The sequence below is a fragment of the Drosophila elegans genome, unplaced genomic scaffold (genome assembly GCF_018152505.1).
Source record: "Drosophila elegans isolate 14027-0461.03 unplaced genomic scaffold, ASM1815250v1 contig_208, whole genome shotgun sequence".
Classification (NCBI taxonomy): domain Eukaryota; kingdom Metazoa; phylum Arthropoda; class Insecta; order Diptera; family Drosophilidae; genus Drosophila; species Drosophila elegans.
In genome coordinates, this window is record NW_024545578.1 from 27,092,671 (window position 1) to 27,115,715 (window position 23,045).

Sequence of the window (23,045 nt, forward strand, 5' to 3'; positions counted from 1 at the left end):
CTGGGTGGACCAGGTATTGCCGTAGCCACGCCTGCAGTGAATCAATAACTACGGGTAAATATCGGGGATATGTCCAACAGGGGCACGGCAACGTTCTCTGGGTTACCCAGGAATGGTCGTAGCAACGCCTGAGGGATACTAAATACTTGCAAGGATCGGGGATCAATTACTACTGGTAATGATCGGGGATATGTCCAACAAGGGCACGCCAACGTTCTATGGTTACCCAGGAATGGTCGTAGCCACGCCTGAGGGATACTTAATACTGGCAAGGAAGGGTTAAGGTTATTTTCTAGGAAACTACGTAATTTGGAGATGCAATGGGGTTTCAGAGGTTAAAACATAAGGATTCACTTTATTCTCACTTGACCTGGCTTGTTTCCCTGCTGCTGCACCGAGTTCTTAAATGGCTAACCATGCAGGCTGTACCCTGCGTCTGTCCGAGCCACGTGATTTTTACTTTTTAATTCCGGAGCACACGTCTGCCCCCTGTCGCTGACAGGGAACCAAGAGATCGAACGTTACCGATCGTTCCCCGTCATCGATTCTTTCTAGGTTGCCACCCCTTCAAGTATCGAAAGTGGTCTGTCAAAGTGGCGGCTTGACAGCGTCGCGATCTGAAAGTCCGATCCGCGCGTGGGTGCTTGTTCTGCATGTTCCTGGCGTGTGACAGGCTTTCCTGGTTCATCGCTGTATCTATGTTTATACGGCTTGGTGATTCTATGTTGAGCTATGGTCCCCACGCCTGTCATTCCCTCGAATTTCTTAGGCTAACGCTAAGAAAGTCCGATCCGCGCGTGGGTTCATCGTTGTATCTATGTTTACACGGGTTGGTGATTCTATGTTGAGCTATGGTCCCCACGCTTGTTCTGCATGTTCCTAGCGTGTGACAGACTTTCCTGGTTCATCGTCGTGTCCTGGTTCTGGTGATAGCGTGGGATCAGGGCCAGCGTGTCTCTGGTTTGTAATCTGTCCGGTGTAGTTGCTCTCGAGGGGTATTGTTACCGGTCTTTCCTTATTGCAGCCCATGCTTCGCAGCTCAACCGGGTTGGATCTTAAAGAAAGTCGCAGCATCACCGCTCCGCTGCGCAGTGTCGTGCCGATACTAAAAAGGAAGTCTAATTCTTAAATCCAAGGCTCCAGCATGGATGAGGAGGTCCTGTACTAGCATGACCCGGGCTATGAATAACTTTGATACTTCCATCATCAAATTATCGGCAAGACTTATCTGGATTCGAATTTCTTTAAATATATGTGGCTCGACGACTGCATCTGCAAACTTTTGACTAACGAAACTGCCGGACGCCCCGGTGTCAATCGTGGCCAGGCTGGCCTGCCCTCCAATTCTTACCGTAGCCACTATCTTTCCGTCTTCTACTCTGATGGGTGCGATTACAGGGTGTTCCCTGCCTCGCTGGCCCCCGTCGTATTCCGCACGACGCGAGGACTCGGTCCGTTTCCCGGCGTATTCCTTGTCGATCACAATCTGATGGTGTGATAATCCGATTCGATATGGGCACTGCCGATTGTCGGGGTCTTAGCTCCACGTTTGCGTTTCCCGACCGATTGGGAGGGGCCTGAGTATTCCAAAAGTGATCCCGCGATGTTTGAGGTGCGGCGCGAATGGTTGCGTTTGGAGTTCTGCGGGAATTATCCCGGCTTAGGCTACGTTGTTTAACGGTTTCAAATTCTGTGGCAATCTGGGTCAGTTCTCCGATAGTTTTGAATTCGTGGCGACGTATGTACATTTGGTACTCCGGTGCAGCGTTCTCGTAGAGTCGGTTGAGCTCCTGTTATTTGGTGTAACCCACGTGCCTCATGAGTGCACGAAGATCCAGCACGAAGACCTCAAAAGTCTCTCCGTCCTGCTGGTCTCGCCCCCTTTTCCTGCCGTCTAACCGTTGGAGGTACCGTGGAGGTAAAAAGAATTCTAAAAATTCCTTGCCGTAGGTCATCCTGTCCGCCCATTGAAGTCAGCTGGTCTGAAACCATTAATTAAACCTTGGGAATTCTATAATGCTTAGTCAATTTGTAATTCAGAAATTTGTTAGATTTAAGCAATAATAATTGAGTAAACGCTCTTTGAACCTTCGAAGACCAGAATGTAAGATGATCAACATTCAACACATACCTGATTTCGAAGAAATACTGCCAGGCACCATTCTGCTAAACGACTGAATGGACCAGTCTCGCTAGATGAAAAACTTCTACAACTGCAAGGCTTTATCATAAAACAATACCGTAATTCAACAGTAACTATTGGCGTAACTACCTTCAAGTCAAGGGAAATCAACGTGGTTGAGCCAGGACCAGGAAAAGAGACCGAGTTAGTACTTACCGTTGTGTGAGATTTGATAGCCACTTGGTTGTCCGAGTGCATCCCTTCTTTGGTATTCCAAAGCACTGCTGTTTCGCAAGTTTGGCTGTTTCCAATAAAGCGAGTACCTAAGCCTGAAAAACTGTCGCTGATTCTGTGAGGTGGAAATTCGATTCTATCCCCCAACTTCCGGCGAAAATTCAAGCCCCTACTTCACTGTCCATCTTTGAGCCGTCGGTCTAGAGTGATACCTCATTCCGTCTCGTCACTCTTTCTCCTGCTGGGAATGTCTTCGTGAACCCTTTTCCAAATCTTAACTTCGTTGTCATGTTGTCCATGAGGAGGATTCGGCAGTGTTCTGTGTGGTTATCCTACCAGCAATTAATCGTCAGAGCTGTCCACCATACTATGACCATAGTATTATTCTTGGTGTGTACCCCAGTCTTTTCCAAACATTTTGATTCACGTGTAAAATGCTATGCTTGCTTTTTTAGCCCGTTTCGTGGTGTTCTGTTTTCATGAGAGCTTCGGGTGTATTATCACTCATAGATATTTAAATAGCTCCAGTTCGATTCCTTCTTTATATGCCCGCCATTTCTTGGTTGCATAGTTGCTGTTATACCTTTTTCGTGCTTTCTTCCTGAAAGTACATAATTCTTTAGCCCACCATGGTGAGTTCTTTCCTAGAGTATGAAACGTCGCACGTCTACCTGTATGCATTGTTCATAATGTTGGTGAGGTCCTCTACCTCCTTGTCCAGAGCTGTCAAAAAGGACTTTACCTTTGTCCTTTTGTTTCTGATTTTCGAATGGACAATCTTGACTGATTGACTAATAAGAATCCCTATTTCACAGGAAGATACACCTATGATTGACCTTAAATTTGCTAAATTCCGCCGGTAGTGTTAGGACTAACACCTCTTCCCATCCCTGAAAATGGCTAGTGCTTGGGAATACAAAAGTGGGGGAGTCACCTTTGCTACCGATGGTGATGTTACGGCATATAATGTTATCAAAAAGCTACTCACCCCTTTTGTCGGATTCCGAGCTTCCCCACAATGTGTGCCCCGCATTTGCGTCGGTTTCTTTAGCCCATTGCATCAACCTGATAACAGGCTCAGATGGAGCCGGACCATCATGGGCCATGTAAACTGATGCTACAGCAATCGCTGTCCCATCCGTCACTACGAGTCTTGCGACTGCTAGATCCGGAGTACGAGTGTTGGAACATAGAAATGCGTTATAGTAATTCCTTATAACTATACATGATTTTGTCCTATTTGTCGAGTTTATATAAAATAGTGCGTATCCTTGCCATGTTAGACCACAGACTTGATCGTCTCGAGACCATGGTTCTTTTATGATGCCAATGTCTTTGCCCTTCTCACTGAGAAAAGCTGCCAGGCTTGCTAAATTGTTGGGTGTTCTGTCCGGGTTTTGTCGTAGATGACTATGTCGTCCAGCAGCCTCGTCCGGCTTAGCCGGAAAAACCTTTAGCTTGGCCTTCCTTAAGCTGTACCGGATGGTGCAATCCGTTTTTTCCAGGTGCGGCAGGCAGCGTTAGTTAATCAGGAAATGGAAAGGCTGGCTCCATCTCTACCTCCATAGACAACCAGATGCGGGCTCGTGGTCTCCTCGTAATCTTCGTGGACAAGCCTAATACTGAGACCCTGAGCGGTCTTTCTTCTTGTGCTCTGTTTAGGGGCTCGCGTTTTCAAGTACTCCTTGAACGACGCAATCTCCGAGTCTTGTCTTGGCTTTTTTAACATTCGCCTTCCGCTGTTAAAGGGATACCGCCTTCTCCTTGCCTATATTTCTTGCGTTTTTGATGGTAAATGGCTGACTTCCGCTATTGTTATGGCTGTTGTGTGGGGTGCTGGTCCTAGCAATTCCCTCCGATCTCATCGGAGCCTTAGCGCCCTGGCTGGGTGCCCGCGGCTCTTCCTCGACGATCTCATAAATTATTTTAGGGTTTCACCTCCCCCGCGAGGTCTGAAGCTTAGTCTTTTGTTATTACAACTGTTGTTAAAGTTATTACACAGCTGGAGTAACCTCTCAGCTGCAAACCTTGAAGTCAGTGGGCACGGGTTTCATAACACACCTGAATTGAGGGGAGGCATTTAAAAGATCTACCGAGGTCCGCCTGACTACCATCCGTCAGCAGCCGCAGTCGACGCTCGAGTATGGACCTGCTTTCGGCCGCCGTTACGAGACGAATTCCGTGTTGGTCCTTCTGTGTGTCTGACAGTAATGGCTTTATGATTATCATAAAGATGCCATAGGAACGATAGTTTCATTTGTTTTTAAACAAAATCACTCCATGTGTTTGTGTTTTAATTTGTTGTAGCTTAGTGTGGTGCATCGATATACACTCAATTTTAAATGTTTAGTCCAATAACAAATTAAGAACATACAAAATTATTCCAATCTGTTAATTCAAATGAGTCTACCTTATTGGGTCACTAAATTCTACCCGCCTTAGAAGTTCCTTCCAACATGATCAAAAAAGCGAATCGTCACTCGGGACTTGAAAGTAGTCTATACTCTGCCAATAATTTGTCCTTGCATTTCCTTCTCAGCTTAGAGCATATTCCCTGGGGTTGATCATCAACTCAAAGTCTCCAACTATTCTCGAAGTCATAAAGTGAAACCTGAATCCAAAACGCATTTAGTGGGTCGATATTTTGCATTCGTTTTTTAACAGGTACCATGGCTGTAACTAAAAAGTTTGCCGAAGTTTAACTAAGAGCGAACTATGAATTGCAATACCCTGCGCATACATAGGAATTGCTGGTCTATCGATTTTTCTATGAAGCTGGCCGTGATAAGGTTTGTGATAAACCGTACATTTTAACGAATGGCAGTCCCTTGTGCGGTGGCGTTTATTGAAACACAGCAGGCAAAAGTTATATTGTTTAACTACATCACATCTTTGCAGTGAGGGACCTAAATTGTGGGCAAGCGCTTAAATAATCTTACTGTCGGAATGTGCTACAAAGGCCGTCAAACTTGATCTCTACTGGAAAACGATTGTTTCCTGACTCTTTACCAGCTAGGCTTATGCCTCTTTTAATTAGAAACTGTGACATCCTCTACCAAAAGGGAAACTCGGTAACACCCATTTTCCCAAGGACTCGCTTGTCCTAGTGTGTGACGAATTAGTTGCACTACAATGCTAACTCTTAATGTAGTTGAAGGGCTTTTTTATTTCAGGCTGCACAAAAGTTCTACGTATTCAATAGAGCTTAGACGAGATTATAGGTGAAGGAATTTTGTCAAGTCATCCATATCAACAGTCTCATTCAATTAACAATGTAAAGGTCCTTTCTATGAAGTTCCCGGAAAATTCTGGCTATCGTACCTCGGGCAGCATTGTTTGCGGTGACACTCCGGGTGAGTTCAGTAGGGATAACTTTGCCTTATTATCATCCACCGGTCCTCGAAATCCGAACTCGCAAGCATCGTTGTTTTGCTGTTCAATTTGGTTTTGTAATTGCAGATCTGATAAGTATTCGCATCAATAAAACTTAGTTGGGCTTTCAGCCGCAGACAGAGAGACCGGTTTTTATTACATAGTTTCGATTTCTTTCAAGCGATGGTCCTTAGCTCCTTCGAGTGTTCTCAAGCCCAAGTTCTTGGGAACCTTTCTTGTACCCATATCGCAAAAACTGGGACCAAAGATAACTGAAGAAGAATTTCGTTCAAGAGATCAGCCGTTAATTCACTACTACCACAACCACAAGTGCACGTGAATAAAAACACACCAAATAATGTGCGTTAAGTGATCTTCTCCTACAGGTTATTCAATTTCACGATCCTACGAGGAACAACCAAATATCCTCCTCTAGGGTTTTCAAACTCGAACTCGCTCCTGCCGTAATCTGAACCTAATCCATTCGCGTTTGGGCGTCAATCTTTCCGCTGATCATGCCACGTAGATTACTTCGTACGAGCGCTAAAAAATTAGTTCTGGTCGTCGTGTCGCTTAGAATCCAAAAGATCGTTTTTTATTTTCTTGCTTTGTTCGATTATATCGACAATAATCGTTATCAATACAAAAAGAGCGCGATGTCATTGTAATAAGTTAATGAAATACATGGGCAATAATATGGTTTACAAAGTTTAAAGTTTGTAGTTGGAATTATATAGCTTGTTGGGCCTAAACAAATTGTATTTTTTTGCACGAAAACAGTTTCTGATTTATCTTTGAGTTAATAAAGTAAAATTTTTTTAATCAAGGCCAAATCATGTTGAACTACTAATATTATCTTTTGCGGTAAACGAGAAAATAAATAAATTTTTTCGTAAGCTACCCAAAAACAGCACAAACTATTATTATTGATTTAAAAAAAAAAATGTAAAATAAAGCTTATATTTTGATTTATTTTAAAGAATAACAGCTCGATCTCTCGATTTTTATTTTAGAAAGAAAATGATTTTTATACCCTTTCAGAGGGTATTATAAGTCAGAGTTTGCAACGCAGTGAAGGAGACATTTCCGACCCTATAAAGTATATGCATTCTTGATCAGCATCAAGAGTCGATCCGTGTGTCCGTCCGTCTGTCCGTCCGTTTCTACGCAAACTAGTCTCTCAGTTTTAAAGCTATATGCATGAAACTTTCCCAAAAGTTGTCTTTCTGTTGCGGGTAGTAACGAGCCGGGTTGGACGACTATAGCATTTAGCTCGCATAGGAACAATCGGAAAATAAATGAAAAAAAAATATAACTTTGCTGTTTTTCAATTTTTTTTTTAGTTCTTCGACATGTAGTAATGGTTAAATATTTTCGAATTACGATTTAAAATTCATCAAATTCGTATAGCTCCCATAGAAACAATAGAAACATATAAAAAAAACAATTTATTTAAATGTAACTTTTTTTTAAATTTCTTTTCGACTTATTAATCATTTGACAATTCAGAATTACGCTTTAAATTGTTCTATTAGTTCTTCGACATATAGTAATGGTTAAATATTTCAGAATTACGGTTTAAATTTCATCAAAATCGGTCGAGAAATAATAAAAATATATAAAATAACTATATAATAATTGAGCTGCAAATCATCATAGCTTCAATGTTTTTAGACATATACGCAAGTTAATCATAATTTTAATGTTTTAATAAATATTTAATTTTTGCAATAGCTGAAAGGGTACATAAACTTCGGCTTGCCGAAGTTTGCTTCCTTTCTTGTTTTTATTTCTTTTTCCAATTGTTCCTATGGAGCTATATGCTATAGTCGTCCGATCCGGCTGGTTCCGACTTATGTACTACCTGCAATAGATAGCAGATAGCTTCAAAACTGAAGGACTAGTTTGCGTAGAAACGGACGGACAGACGGACATGGCTAGATCGACTCTGCTAGTGATGCTGATCAAGAATATATATTTTATAGATTCGGAAATGTTTCCTTCACTGCGTTGCAAACTTCTGACTGAAATACCATTATCGAATAGCATTAATTAAAAATTGTCTTTCGGATGTCAGTGATCTAGGTCTTATGCAAAATAGATTTTTTGCTCTTCTAGAGGATGTAAACTGCGGTTCTTCGAAAAGATACGAAGGTTCTTTTTTGTAAATAATTTTTTCAGAAAAATTAAGATTCGCATCTTCATCCATTCATTTAGGGAGACATAAAATATTTTCAGTGAAAATTCGGATACTTGATTTCTATGTGGTAGGATGAATATATGCAATGGCTATGCAATTAAATAGAACTTTAATTTTGTTCTTACTGGTAGTGTCACAGTTTGAAAAAACTTCTACTCCATAAAATAGCGCTGGAACAATGCAGGTTTTAGCTATTAGTAAACGCAATTTTTAGTTACGGATAATGTCCTCATTATGCCATATGTCTTCCTTACAGACTTTGTAATATGATCATTCCATTTTTATCAAGTCATTTTGATTTTGATGGGTTGATCCCAAATCAATTGTTGCCGGCCCACTCATTTACACGTTTAAGTTCTCTGTTACAAACATCTATACATTCATTTATTCCGTTTAAAGAACGACCCACATACATTTGGGCGTCATCAGCATACAATTCATTCGCATTGGGAAGGTCATTAACATACAAGGTAAACAATAAGGGGCCAAGCACAGACCCTTGGGGTACACCACGATTAATATTTTCATATGAAGACGAAACGCTAGACAGTACAACAGATTGACGACGATTTTGTAGGTACAAAGACACAAGTTTGACAGAAGTTTTAGAAAACATAAACATATTACGTAGTTTTGCACAAAGGACATTATGGTTTACAGTATCGAAGGCCTTACTATAATCCAGTAAAACTAAGAGTGTAACATTGTTTTCGACTATTTGTTCCCTTTTGTCGTCGGCAATTTTTAAAATAGCTGAGGTACAGCTTCTGTTTTTCCTACAACCAGACTGATTATAATTAAGCATTGCATTGTCGGACATAAATTTATTGATTTGATCAGCCATGAGTTTCTCAAAAGGTATGGTAAAATGGAGTCGGGTCTGTACTCATTATTTGATTCAGGAATCGGAATTATTTTTGCCGTTTTCGATTAATCCGGATAAGTAGATTTTGTCAGTACAGTATTAAAGGTGTAGGTTATATATGGCAGGATTTTTGGAAGCAGAATTTTTATAAATTTACGGTTTATGTTGTCAGACCCAGAGGCGTCACTCTTAATTCTTAGTATACTTTGAAGGACATCACACTGGCTTCAGAAAGTTTCAGGTACAAATCGTGGGTTCAGATATATATTTTCAGTGACTTTAGCTACTGTGTAGTTTAAGAATTAATTATTATTAAGTTCATTTACAATTATGTCTTGTTCAAGTTTTGGTTTAACTGTGCATATTCCCAGGTTTTTAATTATTTTCCATCTCCGAGCAGTGGAAGATGCGTTGTTGAATTTATAAGAATAGAAATTTATCTTGGCGGTATCAGTAAGTTTGGTCACTTTTTTCGCAATGACTTGAACACCGCGTAAGCTTGAGGTGTCCTGTACCTTCTCCACTTATTGTACGCCCCGTCACGCTGTAATATTGCGACTTTGATGGTTCTTTGAAACCATGGCACGAGACAGTTATATAAATAACAAATGTTGTTTTGTAAAAGGTAAACTTGTTCGCTTACTTCGGAAAGGGAATATATGTTATTCCAATTGCACAAATTAAAGGTGGAGTCCAAAAGGTCATAGTTAATATTTCTAAAGTCCCTAAAAACTATTGGATGGTCAAGGTATTGTAGGTCAAGTGCGTAAGTCAAGAATATGAGGTCATGATTTGAAAACGATGAGACAATAAGTTGGTCATATGTAGATTCTTTGTCTGTATCAGACACAAAAAATAAATCTTAAAGCGAGTTGCGGGTTTTGGTAAAATGCGTAGGGGACACGTAGGTGGGATTCCCTTAAAATATCGCTATTAAAATCGCCTGTTAATTTAATGACACGTCAGGAAGGATATTTAATTGTTCATAGTCAATCCGGCAGTTAGGTCGGTATATACACCCAATAAGTAGCTTATCAGCATATCTTTGGCATCTTATTTCTAAAAATAAGTATTCAATTGCACCACTGGTTGAGTGTTTACATACAAAACTGGAACTTAACTTTTTACTCACATATATTGCAACACCACCTCCCATGACTATCACGATCAAAGCGATGCAAATTATAGCCATCATATTCAACTAAAACATAACATAAATTAGAAGCAAACCAAGTTTCAGAAACACATATAACACTACCCTCGAATTGATGAAGAGGTATCTAAATTCTTCAATTTTTCGTGTGAGGCTTTGAGCATTTATATGGCACACACTAAGACCAGCTCTCTTCTTTCCGAGAACCCTTAACATCGCATGGCTATTTGATCGATTTGGATTTAAGTTTATGTTATTGCTGTCACCGAACTTAAATTATTTAACTGAAATATTAGCTGCGCTCCCAGTCTACAAATATTTATGAAACAAAGACACTGTGAGAAGTCTTAAGACTCCCCACAAATTCCGATGCAGGAGAGCTGCATAGCAGCAGCGAAGGAGGCGAGAATGTCGGAGGAGTCAAGGGCAACAAGGTCAAACGGTAAACAACGGACCTTGGACCCGGGCAAAGCGGAGACACCGTGAATTAACGGTACCACGCTGGACATTGGACCCTCACACGGCAAAGGCAACAGGGTCGAACGGTAAATTGGCGAACTTCGGACCCGCACAAAGAGGACGCACAGTGAACTTACGGTGCGGCAGTGGACCTTGGACCCGATCACGCGAGCTGGAAAAGGGAAATAACCGGACCATCACAGGCTATAAAAGGCGGCGCAAGCGCAGCACACCAAGAAGTAATAGTGAGAGAATAAGAGCGAGTGCGTGTACGCGAGACCAGTAGCAAGTTAATCAAGAGCCGAGTACCAGGATCAAGATCGCAAAGTCGAGACGCCGAACGACTGAGAGTCTACAAGGCTGAGGCTTCAACGCTGAGATCCAACGGGTGCTAGGTCGTGGTTAAATCGAGCTCAGGAAGTCCTTGCGTGGAGTCTGCGATAAAGGTGGCTGGGCGAAGGGGTCGAACCTAGTTCTACCTGCTAGGCGATACACCTTGCCGACACAATCTGGACCAACTTAGGAAGCCTGCGATAAAGGTGGCTAGGCGAAAAGGCAGAACCTCGTTCTTCCTGCTAGGCAAAACACCTTGCCGGTCCCGACAGTGAGGTTCGCATAATATCCAGAGTCTCGAAGGAGCCGTCACGAGTCAGATACCAGCAAGCAGATGACGACGAGGAGCGACGCCGCAAAGGACGACGACGACGAGCAGCAGCAGCTGATGAGCCGCGAGGCTTGTATAAGGAAATGAATAAAAACCGTTACGATCCCAACACAACTCTTGCGTTATTCATTGGTCAAAGGCAATCACCCAATATAAATATGGTGGAACGAACCCATACACTCTCTGAGTTAGCCGCCCGTTAACGTAGCGAGCGAGAATACATAAGAAATCAGGTCGTTACATCTGGCGCCCATGAGTGATTGCCCTGACATAGAGAACAAATATCAAATATAGGAAAGTCCTGGATTTATAATCTCAGGAAGGAGGACTTCGCCGAGGTGAGCAGTGTTCTGGGAATAGAACTAGAGGGCTCGGTAGAGGCGATGAGGAAGACCCTGGCAGAGATGTTTGTCCGCATAGCAGAAGACCCGGTCGTGGCAGAGTTAGTGGCAGGTCTGGAGGTCAAATTCCGGAAGCTGCCGGTCCCAAAATTTAAACTAACAATCGCAGATGCCGAAGGTCTTATAGCAAGCCTGGATATTCAGAGCATGGCAAGCGACGGCAGGCAGCTGCGAGAGGAAAGAAAGCGTACGGCCCTATCCGCAGGTCTACGCCAAGGTGGCCAAGCAAGTCCGAGAGTGAAACTTTCGGTATGACGGCAACGATAAGCCACTAGAGTTCTTGGAGCAGGTGGAGAGGTCAGCCGTGAAATATGGTCTGGATATAAACCAGATCCCAATGCCGGAGCTGCTGAAAGTGGTTCATAGCCAACAACCGGCAGTCGGACAACTGGGGAGACTTCATATTCAGCTTCCAAGACTATTTCATCCCTCGAGGCTACGTGGAGAAGCTAGAGGACCAGGTCACGCGGCGGAGGAAGACATACGGGGAAATATTTAAGGATTGCATGGTGGACATGCAGACGATGATGCGGCCCCTGGGTATGTCTGCCAAAGAAGTTCTGAACAGGATAAAGGAGAACAGCACGCAGGCCCTGCGAATAATTATCCGGCCGTACGAGTGTGGGCACCTGGACACCCTGATGGCGCTGGCAGACGAGTTCGAGGAGCTGGAGGAACAACGGGAGAAGTTTGAAATGGAAAACCACTCCCAGAGGACACAGAACCGCCCAGTGCCAAGGCCAAGGGCAGAGCAGGGTGCGGTGTGTAGGCGATGCCAGGAGGACACGGAGGCGCCACGGAGGCATACGTCGCAGGAACACGGACCACCAGCCGATCGAAGTGCATTTATCCAGAATCCGGCCAACGCTTGCCGCAGATGCGGGGACGCGGACCATTGGACGAAGGAGTGCCGGAACCGGCGACTCACGTTCTGCTGGCGATGCGGAAAGATAGGCGTCCGAACGGTGGAGTGCCGTTCGGGAAACGCGCAACGATCCCAGCCTCCGAGGGGCGGCCAGGGATCGTAAGGAGCTGCCACTCTAAAATAATGGGGGACCTGAAGGCGGAAGAAATGCAACTGTCCGCCACAGTGCTCATAGGTGACGCAAATGTTAAGGCCACGGTAGACACCGGCGCCACAGCGAGCTTCATCAGCGAAGAGCTGACGAACAGGCTGCAGGCGGCAGGAAAAGTTGGACCCACAAAGAGGCAAGTACGGATGGCGGACGGTAGATGCTGAGACATAAAATCGCAGCTAGAAATTCAAATCGGACTAGGCACAAGAAAAGTGTCAATGGAGCTGCTGATCCTCCCTTGATTGATCGTCGCACTGGTGCTAGGATGGAACTTCCTCACCAAAATTGGAGCCGAGGTGAAATGCGCAGGTCACAGAGTAATGATACCGGCGAGGGACAGACACCGAGGCTGGCTGGAGGAAAAACTGTCGGTAGCATTCGTGGAAGCCGCGAAGGGATTTTCGGAAAAGGATGTGGATCAGTTTTTAAAGACCGAGTTTGAGAGCCTGGGCAATCTGCAAGACACGTCAAACGTGGCAGTACAGTGGATCACCATGAAGGACGATCAGTCGGTTAAACAGAGGTACTTTCCGAAGAATCCAAAAATGCAGGGCGAGATCAACGCCAAAGTAGACGAGCTACTTGAAAAGGGCTGCATCGAACCGTCAAGGAGTCCGTACAGCTCACCAATAGTCATGGTGAGGAAAAAGACCGGGAAATGGTGGCTGTGTGTGGATTTCAGGCAGATTAACGCAAACTCCATAAAGGACGCATATCCAATGCCGATGATCAACTTCATCCTGGACCAACTCCGAGAAGCGAAATATATCAGCAGTCTCGACTTAAAGGACGGGTACTGGCAGATACCGTTAGAGGCAACTAGCAGGCAGTACACCGCATTCACAGTGCCAGGGAATGGCCTGTTTCAATGGAAAGTTATGTCTTTTGGTTTACACTCGGCATCAGCAACACTCCAGCGGGCGTTGGACCAGGTAATTGGACCCGAAATGATGCCGCACGCTTTTGCGTATCAGGATGATATAATCGTCATCGGACGGACGCAAGAAGCGCACATGCGGAGCCTAAAGAAAGTATTCAGAAAACTGCGAGCGGCGAACCTAAAAGTAAACGCTGATAACTGTAAATTTTCCATGAAGGAACTTCGATACTTAGGGCATTCAGACCAAGGCATCTGGACAGATCCGGAAAAGGTATAAGCGATAGCATTGCTAAACCCACCGGCAACTGCCAAGGAACTGTGGCAGTATTTGGGAGTGGTGTCGTGGTACAGGCGTTTTGTGCCAGATTTTGCCAAGCTAGTGCATCGCTGAACGCCCTTCTTCGAAAGTGTGTCAAATGGGAATGGACCGACGACCGCCAGCAGGCCTTTGAAGCTGTCAAGGCGAGGCTGGTCGCCGACCCAATTTTGGCATGCCCGTATTTCACAAAACCGTTTGTGCTGCAGACCGATGCCAGCGATTATGGGCTGGGTGCCATACTCACTCAGAATTCCGACCAGGGCGAGCGGGTTATCTCCTATTCCAGCCGGACCTTAACGGGTCGGAAAAGAATTTCTCGGCCACTGAAAAGGAATGTTAAGCAATCGTGTGGGCCATAAGGAAATTAAAGCCATTCCTGGAGGAATACCACTTCAAAGTGATAACAGATCAGATGGCCCTGAAGTGGTTGAATAGCATCGAGAGCCCAACCGGAAGAATCGCACGGTGGGAACTGGAGCTCCAGCAATACGACTTCGAAATCACAAACAGGAAAGGCCAGCTTAATATTGTGGCGGATGCACTGTCGCGGCAGCCCTTACCTGAAACCTGCCGAAGGTTGAAAACGAAGTCACCTGGTCAGCCAGCAAAACAAGCCGAATGTAGCTGGATAAGGGACATAAGGGGCAAGATAGCACAGAATCCCCAAAAATATCCGGACTATTTAGTGGAGGACGACCGGCTGTACCGGCACATTCCTCACAGAGCAGGCAACGAGGATGTGGTCGCATGTAAGCTATGCGTACCAATCGGGTCAAGGCAGCGAGTCATGGCCGAGAACCACGATATGCCGACGGCCGGACACATGGGCAGCCGGAAGAGCGAGGTATTATTGGCCGGGCATGCACCGCGACATTAGGAAGCACGTGCGGAACTGTGAGAGCTCAGGTACAAGCCCAGTCAGCTCCAGGCAGCCGGAAAAATGCTCACACAGATCCCAGAGGAGTCCTGGACCACAGATTGCGCCGATTTCGTTGGGCCGCTTCCTCGGTCGAAACACGGGAACTCGATGCTCGTAGATTGGTTCTCGAAGTGGACGGAAATAGTGCCGAGGCGTAGGGCTACCACAGAGACACTGGAAAAGGCAATCCGGGAAAGGATTGTCTCAAGGTACGGCGTGCCGAAGGTCTTGATCACCGATAACGGGGTGCAATTCACGAGCAGGGTGTTCAAGCGGTTCTTGACAGAGTTCGGAGTGCGGCACCAGTTCACAGCCCCGTACACACCACAAGAAAATCTCACGGAGAGGGCCAATAGAACTGTAAAAACAATGATCGCCCAGTTTGCCGGACAAAACCAGAGAACGTGGAATGAGAAATGGCCAGAATTGCAGCTGGCCATGAACACTAGTGTAGCCGAGTCCACAGGGTATTCAATGGCATTCGTCACGCAGGGTAGAGAGCCCAGGTTACCGAGCGCGTTCTTTGATGAAGAAACCACCGGCACAGGAAGGGAAGCCCAGACTCCGTCGGAAAATGCGAAAAAATTAAATAAAATCTTCGAGCTGGTCAGACGGAACATGGAGAAGGTGGCGCAGGATCAGGCGCGCCACTACAATCTCCGGAGGCGCCCTTGGAAACCACAGATCGGAGACACGGTATGGGCCAAGAAGCACCATCTATCCAAGGCGGCAGAAGGATTCGCGGCGAAACCCCCAGATACGAGGGTCCGTTTAAAATAATTATTTTCAACTCTCCGGTTATTTGCAACCTGCGGACGAACACACGAGCAAAAAAAAAAAACACACAAAGCAACAAATCCGACGTATCGGAGGAGCACTGTACTCTAACCGAAGAAAGGGGGAGGACGATACACGGTACACACACACAGGCACACACAACAGGAGCGCGAGAGCGGGACAGGGAGGGTTTAAAAAGCCGTAGGCACCGTTACCGGCTAAACGCACACATGCACGGGTTGCTAAGGAGGCGTGTACACGGAGGGCACCGTTACTTTGAAACATTACACAGGCACAGAGCGGAGAGCGAGTCCCGATACCGGTACACGTCTCCGCGAATAACGGAACCGAGGATACGCGGAAGAACCGAGGTTTCGTCAGCGACGGCGCTGCACGAGTCAGGTCTTTCCAAAAAGATCATCAACATGAGCGCACGTAGCAGTCGCACCCAGCAACAAGTGAAGCACGAGGTGAAGGAGGAGCGCGCCAGGGAACAGCCAGTGGCGAAGTGGAGACGGGACTCCGATTCCGTCCTCCAGCTTCTGACGTCCCCCTTGTCGCGATCCCCGTCACCGGTCAGCGAGTCCACCAGTAAAATCTCGGACGTGGAGTTGCCGTCCGAGGAGGAGGATGTAGGCCCGCTCCTCTGATGAGAGTGGGCAGGAGGACGCGAGTTCAGCAGACGGTCACATGGACGTGGCCCGCCTCGGGCCCGGGCAGCGGAGGAGGCCCGGATGCGGGAGGCAATCGAGGGTATCGATTGGAAGCGCCCACCGCTTTGAACCCGCGCGATCCGAAAGCCAAGTTGTCGCGGAGACGGCCGATCGAGAGGAGCTGAAGGCGACGCCCGAGGAGGAGCGCGAGGCCCAGGAGGTTCTGGAGAAGGGGCCGTGGGAGTGGCCATCACTGCCGGTAACGTCGCGGGACGCGGCGCCACCCCCGAAACTTGCGCGGCAGACCTCGTGCCCGGAGCCGCGCTGAGACAGCAGTCGGAGCGCGCGGAACCGTGGTCGGAGGCTCCAGAGTTTTTTGAGCAGCCCAACCACAGCCAGATAGCTGGATGCTAGGCTCATCAAATTTATGTTTATTTAGCTTAAATACTGCCTCCGAATCATTGTGAATTAGAATTGCCTTTCTGAGCTCGCTTAAAAACGTTGTCTTTTTTCCTTAGTTTTCTTTCCAATAGTAATATCGCAAATATTCAACAAATTTGTATCGATATGATATCGATACTTCATACAATATAACTTAAAAATAATGAAGTTTTACAAGGAAATATTCTGTTTAGACTACACGGTGAAATTAACCCAGATAAACCCATATCTCTCTCAGCGGAAAAATAATTTTAATTTTTGGTCTATTTAGCTTAAAATGAAGTAAGAAAAACATCCTTAAACTCAAAAACAAAAAAATTTATTAAATTGTTGACTTTTGAAGGCGTCCTATATGTAGGACACTGGGTACATAGGGTATGATAATAAAAATTTACACTTTAGTGTGAAAATCAACAAAGCACTTGGTGTGTAGTCCCACATCGCATTTTTTGCATCGTGTAGTGGTTTTTTGATGACATTCGGCACATCTTGTTTGCCGATCTTGAACTATGACAAGATGATCAATACGATCATCAGGTACCTGTAGAGGTCCCGGACGGCTTTTTTAAAAGTTTACACTTTTTTTGTTTTGTTGCGGAAGCATTGTGGCTATGACTGGCCTGAAACCTAGCTGGTTGAGACTACCTCCTCGTTGCCGATGTAAATGCCAACTGTTTTGAAGGGCCAATAGCTAGAGGTGGAGAACTATCGATGGCACTATCGCCACTATCGATGGTTTAGCACTATCGAGCCACCATCGATGGCAGCAGACACCTTCGATAGTGGCCCATCCACTATCGATGGTGCCATCGATAGTGCGCTTCTTACAAGTGCCGAGTTATAAATTGCATATAATTGAGTATATTACTTTTTTCCAGGTGAATCAAACTGATTTCCCTGCCATTGGGAGCCTTTTCGCCAAATATCTTTGCATTCCGGCTACGTCCGTGGAGTCTGAAAGAACATTCAGCAAGGCGGGCCAAATAATATCGGAGAGGCGAACCCGACTCAAAGAAAAAAATGTTAACATTCTTTTGTTTTTAAATCGCAACTCTTGGCTGAAATAAAGCATATTTTATTGTATTCGTTTCATTCTTTTTTTTTAAATCGTAACTTAGTTAAAATAAAGCATAATATTTTTATATTTGCTTAATCAAATTTTTTTTGTTGGGCTACACTATCGAGCCACTATCGAGCCACTATCGATGGCACTATCGACACTATCGATGGTTTAAAATAAAATATCGTCGACCATCGATGGCGCTCACTATCGATAGTTCTCCACCTCTACCAATAGCGTTGAACCTCTTAAAAAATAAACATCGTAGATAGGTTAGTTACTGCTGTCCTATATGTAGGACACCTAGTTACACCCGCTTGAATTATCCACAATTTACAAAAATCATAATTATAAATATATTATTTTGGAAAAAGACACATTCAACTTTAATTAAAAAACAAACACGAATTGTTTTTTGCTCTTTATGGCTATTGAATTTGCTTACCTTTCGAAGCGTACCACCTGATTTTGCATTTTCGGAATTTCACAATATTCAACGCGGGGAAACACACTATTTAAATGCAACAATCCGAATGAATGCTCTATCACATCATTGCGCACTATTTACTGAACGAAAAATAACTTTTGTCTACTGCGTTGGCATGCGTGGGTTAGGATTTTCGGACGTGACGCGGGTGTCCTACATGTAGGACAGTAGCTGCATCTGGGTTAAACTTAACATATGGCCTATTGCCATTTACTTTATTCATCAATGATCTTCTTTCTGTCATAACACATTCTCGAGTACTAATGTATGCTGATGTTGTTTAATTTTGTTTGTCCTATAATAATTTGCAATCGGGTTTTGGTTTGCAGTCTAATATTGATTGCCTTCAGAGATGGTGTCAATCTTACCTATTTGCCTTTAATGTAACGCAATGACTTTAATAGGGGTACGCCTTCATTTATAAGCTATTCTCCTCATAATATTGACATAATCACCGGACCGTATATATTCGGTCAACGATTTAGGAGTTCTTCTTGACAAAAAATTAAAATTCTACTGTCACATAAAGTCTACTGTTTACAAAGCTATAAGTGTTCTTGGGTTTTTTAAGCGACTAAATAATTATTTACTTCCCTGGTGTGTCCTAATTTAGAATATTGCACACCCGTTTGGAGTCCCCAATATTAAGTACACATCGATCGCATTCAAAAAATTTATTCTTTTCGCCCTTCGTGGTTTAAACTGGAATCAAAACGCGTTGACTTTCAGAAATCGCAGTCGGTTAAGTAAATGCGTTCGACTGTTGGATGATTTTGGTTTTTGTCGCTTTTGTTTTGTATTTGTATTTGTATACAAGGTCGCGAAAACCAAAAATAATATCAAAAAGGGGAATTACACGTCCAACACTGGTCGTATGTTGGCTGCGGTGACGTGCAGTCGAAACTAGCGCTAGTCTTATCTGAGTCCGGGGATCACTCCCTAGTGAGTGCTCGAGCTATAATGATAGCTATAAAAATAAATTGTGTTATAAAGATTTATAACAAACTATGACCTCGAGATTTTCACTTTGATTTATGTATACAAAAATACAAGGTCGCTAAAACAAACAACAATTATTATAATATATTCAAATTGGTATTTCAACCTCTATCCCTGTCTTAAAAACTAAAATTTTAAGATATATAAATGCTATAAATGTATCTATATTATGGTATTTGTGTTTTCCTTGGCCGTTGGCCCACTTGTTTGTACTGTTTATAGCCCATCAACGTTCAACAATATATTTTCTTAATAAAATAGGTACCTTAATTCTTAAACAACAAATCATTACAATATACAATATATATATTTCTAAATATATTCAAATCAATTGAAAAACTGCTGAGTTATATAAGGTGTATAAATAAGTTCTTGCAGTTTCGAATACTGACGTCGCTACTTGTTTAGTTGGCCGGTATTTGATCTGGCAACACTGGCTTTTTGAATTGTCATTACTACGCTTCAATTTAACAACATTGTTTCTGTATACTCCAAAAATGTCAACTTTTGTTCCAAATATTGTTTTTTTTGAGGGAAGTTTTACTTCATTACTATAATATGAAGCAAAAGGCTGATGAAAGCCACCGTATGTAAGCTGAAGTTTATGGTGAGCATGCTTTAGCTGAACGACCGGGTCAGAAGTGGTTTGCACGGTTCAAATATTTCGATTATACGATGAAAAACGACCCGGAGCACCACCAAAATTTGAGGACGAGGGATTGGAAACATTGCTCAATCACAACTCATCACTTGCAGAATCACTTGGAGTCACTCAACCAACTATTACCTATCGTTTAGGAACATTAAGAATGATCCGTAAAGCTAATAAAATTGGTACCATACAAACTAAAGCGACGCCTCGAACGCCGTTCTTTCGACCACATGTCAGTCGGGTCGTTAAAAAGTAGTTGGATACACTTCGATGGAAATATGGTTGTATTCTGACCTTAAATACGCGCCCAACAACACCTCAATCATTTCAATCTAAAAATCTGTTCAAAAGACATTCAAGTATTAAACGGCAATTTTGAATTGAAAACTTTTTTCCTTTTGTTGGTTTGTATTTACGCAACAAAGCGATGTCCTGAATTTTTCTGTATTAAGCAGCTCACGCTGAAAAGCTTTTGGTCTACCACTTTTTGGAAAACCCGCTAGCTAAGCGGGAAAACTGATCAAAGGCTAGACTAAAGATTTGGTTATGAACTATATATCGTTAAAAATGTATTTTCAAGCGCTATTTACGTTACATTAATATATTTCCTTCAAGTAATATAATTATGGAACTATAGCCAAAAATATGTTTTTGTGTTCACACTTTAGCGATGTTTTTTTTGAAAACGCATGTATGGATTTCTTTTTGAGCTTTTGAGATTACGAAACTTTTGATGTATAAGACATTTATCCTTAAAAATGGGAGTAGTTCAGCTCTTTTTATTTAGGGTTTTATGCTTACTTGAATGATCAGAAATCTATGCAAAGCCAAGTTGATAATAAACAAGAAAGGAAGAAAACTTCGGCAAGTCGAAGTTCATATACCCTCGCAGCTTTTGCAAGAATTAAATATTTTTAAAAATATTAAAATTATGATTTACTTGCGTATATGTCTAAAAGCATTGAAGCAATGATGATTTACAGCTCAATTATTAGATAGTTATTTTATATATTTTTATTATTTCTATGGGAGCTATATGATATAGTCGTCCGATTTTAATGAAATTTAAAACGTAATTCTGAAATATTTAACCATTACTATAAGTCGAAGAACTAATAGAACAATTAAAAAACAGCAAAGTTATAATTTTTTTTTGTATTTTTTTTTCTGATTGTTCCTATGGGAGCTATATGATATAGTCGTCCGATTTTAATGAAATTTAAAACGTAATTCTGAAATATTTAACCATTACTATATGTCGAAGAACTAATAGAACAATTTAAAAACAGCAAAGTTATAATTTTTTTGTATTTTTTCCAATTGTTCCTATGGGAGCTATATGATATAGTCGTCCGATCCGGCTCGTTCCGACTTATATACAACCTGCAATAGAAAGACAAATTTTGGGAAAGTTTCATGCAGATAGCTTTAAAACTGAGAGACTAGTTTGTGTAGAAACGGACGGACAGACGGACGGACAAACGGACATGGCTAGTTCGGCTCGCCTAGTGATAGGTGATCAAGAATATATGTACTTTATAGGGTCGGAGATGTCTCCTTCACTGCGTTCCAAACTTCTGACTGAAATTATAATACCCTCTGCAAGGGTATAAAATTTAGTTTCTTTTTATGCTTCGCTATTTATTAATTAAACTTTTTCCTTTCGAATACTATTAATCAGTGTATCAAATCTAATGGTAATAAACTAACAGTCGTATAACACCGAGTGATGGGGCCCTTAAAATTATTGCACGGTTGGGAGGTCGTTGCGTTGTAGGCGGGCTCCATTGTGCCCCAGTGATAGATCTCAGGATTTTTGATTGTGTGCGCTGAATGAAGTCTATGTTGCAGCTGCTCGCGTTCCGCCAAAGCTGGAAACCATATGTCCACATAGGCTTAAGAGTGGAGTTGTTCAGCAGGAGCTTGTTGTCTAGACGCAGGGGCGATCGGGCGTTTAAGATCCAGTAAAGCTGCTGACTTTTAGTTTAGATGTAGTTTCTATCGAGGTGAACGCCGAGATACATTACTTCGTTGACTTGGGGAATCTGCAACGTGTTTACATTTTTGTTCATTTATTTTATAACGCCAGTCAGATAGTTACCTCTCTACTATGATGAGGTAATTGGCTGGTTGTGATGTTTCTTGGATTGGGCACGAAGAGCGACTTAGGATTGCAGTGTCGTCAGCGAATGTAGATGATGTTAGCTGCTCGTTCGTAGGAATACCCGATGTATATAGGACGAACAGAGCCCGGGACTCCAGCTTCGATAATGTAGTCGTCAGATTTTGTTGTGTTGCACCTTACTCCGGAGCCGGTTTCAGTTTCCCGATGATTTTCGCGATCTTATTTGGCTGAAACTGAGATGGTAAGGAATTATTTTCAGATTCAATTTGTGGTAGACGAAAAAGACCAGTTGTAGTGTTTGGCTGGAAGACTCTTCGGAGATGTGAAGCAAAAGTTTCGGTTCTAGCTTCGCCAATGCGAGCCCAGCTATGTACCTGATGAATTTCGTATCCGAGAGACGGTTTTTTGTAGTGGTTGGCGAAAGTTTTTCGATGTACCGTAGTTGTGCATTTCAGCGTCCTTCTTTAGGGATCGGTTTAGAGTGCGAGTGGCTTTCTCAAGACGTTGTTTTGAGGATTGTGATCTATTGGCTTGCCAAGCACGTCGCAGACTCTTCTTTTCCAGTACAAGCTGTTCAATTTGTAGATGGTTGGTTAAAAATTTTTTTGCTTGTGGTGTAGAATTATTAAGACTGTAGTTTCAAAACAAATACTTTTGATATCAAACAAAAGCACCTCTTGACGAGGTAAAATTAAAGTGACGATCTCACCTTTAACTCGAAAAACTTCTGATATCAGATTCGGCAAATTGAAGTTTATATCCGCTTGCCGCTATTGCAAAAAGTAAATTTTCTTGAAAACATAAAAATTATTATTTACTTGCGTATATGTTTAAAAACATAGAATTTGTGATGATTTGCAGCTCAATTAATCGATAGTTCCTATGGCAGCTATATGATATCGTTTTCCGATTTAAATTAAATCATAAGCGTAGTTCTGAACTGTCAAATTATTTATTAGTCAAAAAGAATTTCTAAAAAAAAGTTACAAAATAAAAAAGTTACATTTTTTGTAAATCTATTTTTTATTTTGTGTTCCCATCGGAGTTTTATGTTATAGTCGTCCGATTGTGATGAAATTTAAACCGTAATTCTGAAATATTTAATCATTACTATGTGTCGAAGAACTAAAAGAAAAATTTAAAAACAGCAAAGTTATAATTTTTTTTTGTATTTGTTTTGCGATTGT

General features: G+C 42.8%; 1 protein-coding gene and 1 long non-coding RNA gene across 9 annotated transcripts in view; one reads left to right on the forward strand and one right to left on the reverse strand.

Annotated features, from left to right (window-relative positions):
* The window catches only part of LOC108150545 (acetylcholine receptor subunit alpha-like), a 688,503-nt gene that overhangs the window by 336,328 nt on the left and 329,130 nt on the right, over window positions 1–23,045 (forward strand). The window lies entirely within an intron of this gene.
* Window positions 21,334–22,650, reverse strand: LOC108134982. 2 transcript variants are annotated; one of them, XR_001773869.1, is made up of 4 exons: window positions 22,568–22,650; window positions 22,233–22,428; window positions 21,835–22,091; window positions 21,334–21,778 (listed from the first exon to the last, which is right to left on the reverse strand). It is a non-coding gene; the product is annotated as an uncharacterized LOC108134982 (long non-coding RNA). The 2 variants fall into 2 exon arrangements; XR_005977291.1 differs by having other exon boundaries at window positions 22,233–22,633.